We start from the raw sequence: 6,050 nt of genomic DNA, 5'->3' as shown, positions 1-6,050 counted from the left end.
TTACCTTTTTAAACAATACACTTTTCCTCTTTATTTTCTGAGGTTTGAAGGGCATGATAGAAGTAAACTGGCAAAAGTGAGGTCAGTGGCAAACAGGAAGAGGAAAGACCCAGGGGATGTGAGCCTTGAGTGAGAGTCTGTGGTGGATGGTAGCTGGCTTTGGTGTCATGCCTTGGTCGTTAAGTATGGCCTGCTGCTGGCAGTTGATGGCGGCCCAGCCCTGAACTGAAGTTTAGATTTGACCTGAGAATGATGAGACACCATTGTCTTTAGTCTTATGTACTGTGGAAGTCACGGCAACCACTTACATTTGAATCCTCTTTGGCGGGGTGATTTATGTGACCTTCCTGGGTCTCAGTGAAAAAAACTGTATAATTACACCGCTCACCACTTGTACACTCAGTTAGGTAGCAAATATGATGTGCTTTGACAGTGGTCAAAGTCACAGGTTTGCTCTCTGGGCTTCGCTTTGTTCCTGGCTACAGCGTATGTTCCTGACCCTCCTGAACTGGGCAGGAAGTTCCAGATAGTTCAGCACAAGCCTATCACCACAGCGGGAAAAGTCTAGATTAGGAAAAAGTCCAGATTAGTTTCCTTCGGCTGGTGGGTCAGTGGCATCTAGTTTTCCTAAGCAGCTGCAGACATAACTGGCACAGGAGGAGTCCAAGTGTCTGAACTGGCGGAGAGAACAAAGCCCAGGAAAGGATTTCTCCAGCAACCTGGAGCTCCCTGAAGGTAGGGGTCTTGTCTGAGTTCAGGCTGCTACAATAAAATACCAGATTGGGTGGCTTATGAACAACACAAATGTATTTCTCACCATTTTGGAGGCTGAGATCCAAGATGAAGTCACAGGTAGATTTGGGGTCTGGTGAGTACTCTTCCTGGTTCACAGACGGCCATCTCTTTTTGTGTCCTGACATGACGGAAGGGACAAGGAAACTCTCTGCCCTCATGACTTACCTAATCACATCCTTAAGGCCCACTTCCAAATACCATTACATTGGGGATTAGGTTTCAACCTATGAATTTTGTGGGGACACACTCAGTCAATAGCAGGTCCCAACCCCCCATTCCCACCATCCACCCAATTGTTCAAGCCAAAAACCCATCCTGAAATTTTCTTCCTTATTTTACTTCCAACATCCAAGTCCATCAGCAAGTTCACTGCTAGCTCTGCAATACAGCTTGAATATCCACGTCTCATCCTCTCCACTACTGCCACCCTAAACCAGAAGGTCATCTCTCACCCAGATTATTCAAGTGGTCTCTTAATAGTCTCTCTGCTTCAGATTGTGCACCCGTCAAGACCATTCTCCATAAGCAGTCAGAGAGATCTTTTAAAGATAAATCAGATGAAGTGTGATACATCATATATGTTATCTGGAATTGCATACTGTTTGGTGATGCCTATGAGCCCTTCGGAGGTTTATTTTTCTTTATTTTAAATTCAAGTTTTAAAAAATTTCATGCCTAATGAAGAAAAATAATATGAATGTAAAGATAAAGTAAATAATTATTTGCCAATTACACCTCAATAAAGCTGGGGAAAAATAAAATAGATCAGATCATAGCCCTCCTGTGTAAAACCCATCAGTGGTTTTCCACTGCATACAGGCTATGAGCAAACTCTTGAATGCCACCTACTGGGGCAGGCCCTGTGGGATCTGGCCCCAAGAACCTCACTATCCTCCACACTCACCAGCTTTCCTTGGGGACCTTGACTGCAGCTGTCTCCTGATTCAGGGCTTTGGAACCTGCTGATGTTCCTGCAACACCCTCCATCTTCCCCCATCCTTTGCCCAGATAACTCCTCTAACATCCTTTAGGTGTCAACTTCAATGTCACTACCTCAGAGAAGGTTCCTGGTCTGCCCAAATCGTCCTAAGTAAACCTTATTTTTCCTTCATAGCACTTACACTTTATAATGACAAATTTTGGGGGTATTTATCCATCCAATATCACATTATTCTGTAAGTTTTATGAAGGCAGAATTCTAGTTTACTCAAATTCAAATTTAGAAAGATACCAAAAATCTACAAAGACACCATGTTGCCTTCTGTGATAAAGAACAATTATCATGATAACCAGATCTAAAAGTTCATTTAAAAGAAGACAACTTGTAAGTATATATTTCTTATTCTTTACTACACTTAAAACATCTCATTGGTTCTGTACAGTTGCTGATGGGTTTGACTGTTGTCTTAAAGGTATCACCAGCCTTTTGTAGTAGCCATCCCGGCCTTGTTTGCTTTTGTGTCTGTATTGAGGTGGTTTTTTTGTTTGTTTGTTTGGTTTCTTAGTTTAAACCTTTGAAAAACATGCAACATGAAAATGCAATAATTTGAAATGCTCTAGGGTTGTGGTTCTCAAACTTACTCATGCCTCAGAAATTACCTGGAGCACTTGTCAGATTTCCAGGCCCTTCTCAGAGTATCTAAGTCTGTAAGTCTGGGGCAGGGCCTAAGACTGTATTTCTATCTAGTTTGTGGATGCAGATGTTTGATGCTGATGCTGATGGTCCAGGATCCAAACTTCAAAAACTACTGCCCTGGGATGTCACAAAACCATGGTTTGTAATCACTGAATTAGCTTATTCATTTGTAAAGAAGGATAGACATATTAGAAATCATTCAAGTGTGTAGTTACCAAATTACCACTCTGTATCAAACTGGTAAGCAAACTGTAGAAAATTCCTGTTTTCGGAACAATTAGGATATAATGAATCATTACGGTCATCTGGGAAGATGTTAGCAAATTCAGATTTCAAGGTCATGTACCTACCCTATACACACTTCTGAAACCCCTGCTGTGAAGCACGCAGCCAGCACTGAGCAGGTGACAGGAACACAGGCTTCTGGCCATCCACCCCTTCAGCAGTGAGTCCTGCCATCTACTCTGTTTCTGCCCTGGAGAAACAGTGTCAGCAAGTCAGACGCTGTCCCTGCTTTCATGAGGGAAGAGAGTAAACAAATAAACAAACAGGATGATTTCAGATGGTGCGAACTGATGAAGGAAGTTTGCTATGATCTAATAATGGTGCAGAGTGGAAGTTGGGAGATGGATGACCCAGGAGGGGCTCTTTGAGGTGACATTTAGGTTGAGTCCTAATGGGTGAGAACGACCCAGTCTTCCGAGAGAGGCAAAAAGGGTGTTTCAGGCAGAAACCAGCAGGTCCAAAGGGCTGGAGGGTGGCCCAAGGTTGGCAAGTCCCGTGAGCTGAATGGTCAGTGTCGCCAGGAAGATAAGTACCAGCAATAGGAGTGCGAAGGAACTTGGAGAGGGCAGCAGGAATTCCCATTTTAGGAGGAAATGGAAGCTATTGGAGGATTTTGAGCAAGAGAGTGACATGATCTGATGGGCATTTAAAAGAGATGGCTCTCTGGCACTTGTGTGGAGAATGGACTAGAGTTAAAATGGAAGCAGAGAGACCTGGGAGGAGGCCATAGCTGAGAGCAGAGAGCTTGGTTTAATCAAGTGAGATGGGAAAGCACTCTCATTTTTAATGTAATACAGAAGTATTAGCAATTGTACAGTACTAGTTCTTTCCCACTTGAGTATTCATGGGTGGTTCAAAAATGCACATACATACAAACACGTCTAACATGAGGCTGATGGGGGCATGGATTAGCCTGAGCTTTGTGGATGAAAGGTTCAAATCCTGATCCCCTTTGTTAACCAGTGGCCTTGGTCAAGCTATTTGCTTTTGTCTAACCTTCATTTCTTCTCACTGTAAAGTGGAATAAGAAGAATGCTTACCTCATAAAGACGTTGTGAGGCTTCAGTGGAATCATCTCTGAACAGAATTTAGCCCAGCACCTCTTGGCCCCCAAATCAGTGCTCAATCAGGTTAGCTACTTATTATTATTAATCTCTCTGATCTTCAATTTCTTCTTCAATAAAAGGTCATAAAAACTTCGTAAAGTTATAATGGAATAAAGTACAAAAAGCCCTGGTCCAACAACACGTGGCACCCAGGAGTGCAATACACAGGAGTATCTAAATGAACAGAATATCAAAACTGGAGACATTGTTGATGTCACTATGACTGATGTTAATGAAGACAGAAAATGGTTCACATTTTATAGATGACTTCTACAATTATACTCCTAGGACATAAAACAATTTTTTTCTCCAGTAAATTAGAGATGGCTTAATATTTCAATGTACTCTGATGACTCAATTATTCAATGAACCCTCCATCCCCTCACACAAAAATAAATGCCTTTTCACCCCCAGCAGAATTACAACTGTCACTCTATATCTTCATGGACAAAAATGTTGCAGGAATTTCAGTTTTAAATTAAGTGTCTGCTATTTCCATGGGTTTCTAGTACTGAATTCAAAGTTTGTAATTATTGTCAAGGATGAAAACCAAAAGAAAGCCAACATAAAAATGACTGTTTCTAAGTTGTATAGAGACTGGAGAAGGTAGACTTAATCACTGAACTTTATATCCAATTCAGTTAAACACATTCCCAATAAATGGCCAAAAATTCTAGAAAACAAGGATAATGTCTCTATTCTTTAGGTGACTAACATAGTGCCTTAATCTAGTGAGGGAATGCAAGTGCATTTCATTGGATGAGTGAATGAATAAATGCATATATTTATTGATATAGTGTGTCAAATTAAGAACACTAGTCCAATTTGTCTGTCATCCTTACTGCCGAGATCTGATTGTTTGTCCCCACTCCATTCATATGTTGAAACTTAATCCCCAAAGTGATGGTGTTTGGAGTTGGGGTCTTTGGAAGGTGATGAGGGATTAGTGCCCTTATAAACAGGCCCCAGAAAGATCCCTCGCCCCTTTTCTGCCATGTGAGGACACAGTGAAAAGAGAGCCCTTCACCAGACACCGAATGTGCCAGTATCCCAATTTTGGATTTCTGTCTCCAGAACTGTGAGAAATAAACATGTGCTGTTTATAAGACACCCCGTCTATGGCATTTCTGTTATAGCAGCTGGAATGGACTAAGGCAAGTCCCTTTCTAAGGCCAGCTGCAGTACCTCGAGAGGTGAATCTATGTTCTCTTGATATGTTCTGCAGGAGGTATAAAAGGCAATAATGAAATAATAATAATAATAAAGCCAGTAATCATTAAAGAAGGCAGTTCATGAACCACCTCCCTCAACAGTGGCTCCTAACGTGTTTCTGAATCACTGGATAGTTTTTCTAACTACCCAAGAACATGCCCCAGCTCCATTATTGATTTGAGTTCTAGGTGATGCTGATGCACATCTCTGGTTTAGAATGATTGTTTTAGAATCCTAGATGTTGCCAAGGACATGAGAATAGCACTTGGGACGTGGGCCAAAACTCTTCTTGCATCCTTGGCCATCATCAGTGGTCATTACACCCTTACTCACTGAGCCTACACTCATTCACAATCCTTTTTGTTAAAAAAGCTTTCTCAAGAAAATTATGGTAAAATATACATGACATAAACTTTACCATTTTACACCACTTTTAAGTGCACAGTGTCAGTGGCATTAAGTACACTCACACTGTTGTGCAACCATCACCATCATCCAGCTCCAGAACTTTCTCATCTTCTCTAACTGAACACTAATTCCCCCTCCCCCCCCTCCCCCAGCCTCTGGCAACCACCATTCTACTTGTTTCTAGGACACTGACTATTCTAGGGACCTCATATAAGTGGAGTCATACAGTATTTGTCCTTTTGTGACTAGCTGATTTCACTTACCATAATGTCATCAAGGTTGATCCATGTTGTAGCATGTATCAGAATTTCCTTCCTTTTAAGGCTCAATAATATTCCATTGTGTGTATATACCACATTTTGTTTATCCATTCATCCGTTCATCAGTGGACACTTGAGTTGCTTTCACCTCTTGGCGATGGTGAACAATGCTGCCAAGAACTTGGGTGTACAAATATGTTTGAGTCCCTGCTTTCACTTCTTTTGGATTTATATCCAGAAGTGCAATTGCTAGATTGTATGGTAATTTTTTGAAGATCTGCTGTACTTTTTTCCACAGAGGTTGCAACACTTTATATTCCCACCAGCAATGTATGAGGATTTGAATGT

Source organism: Hipposideros armiger, unplaced genomic scaffold, assembly GCF_001890085.2.
Source record: "Hipposideros armiger isolate ML-2016 unplaced genomic scaffold, ASM189008v1 scaffold_21, whole genome shotgun sequence".
NCBI classification, from domain to species: domain Eukaryota; kingdom Metazoa; phylum Chordata; class Mammalia; order Chiroptera; family Hipposideridae; genus Hipposideros; species Hipposideros armiger.
Note: the sequence above shows the minus strand (reverse complement) of the source record.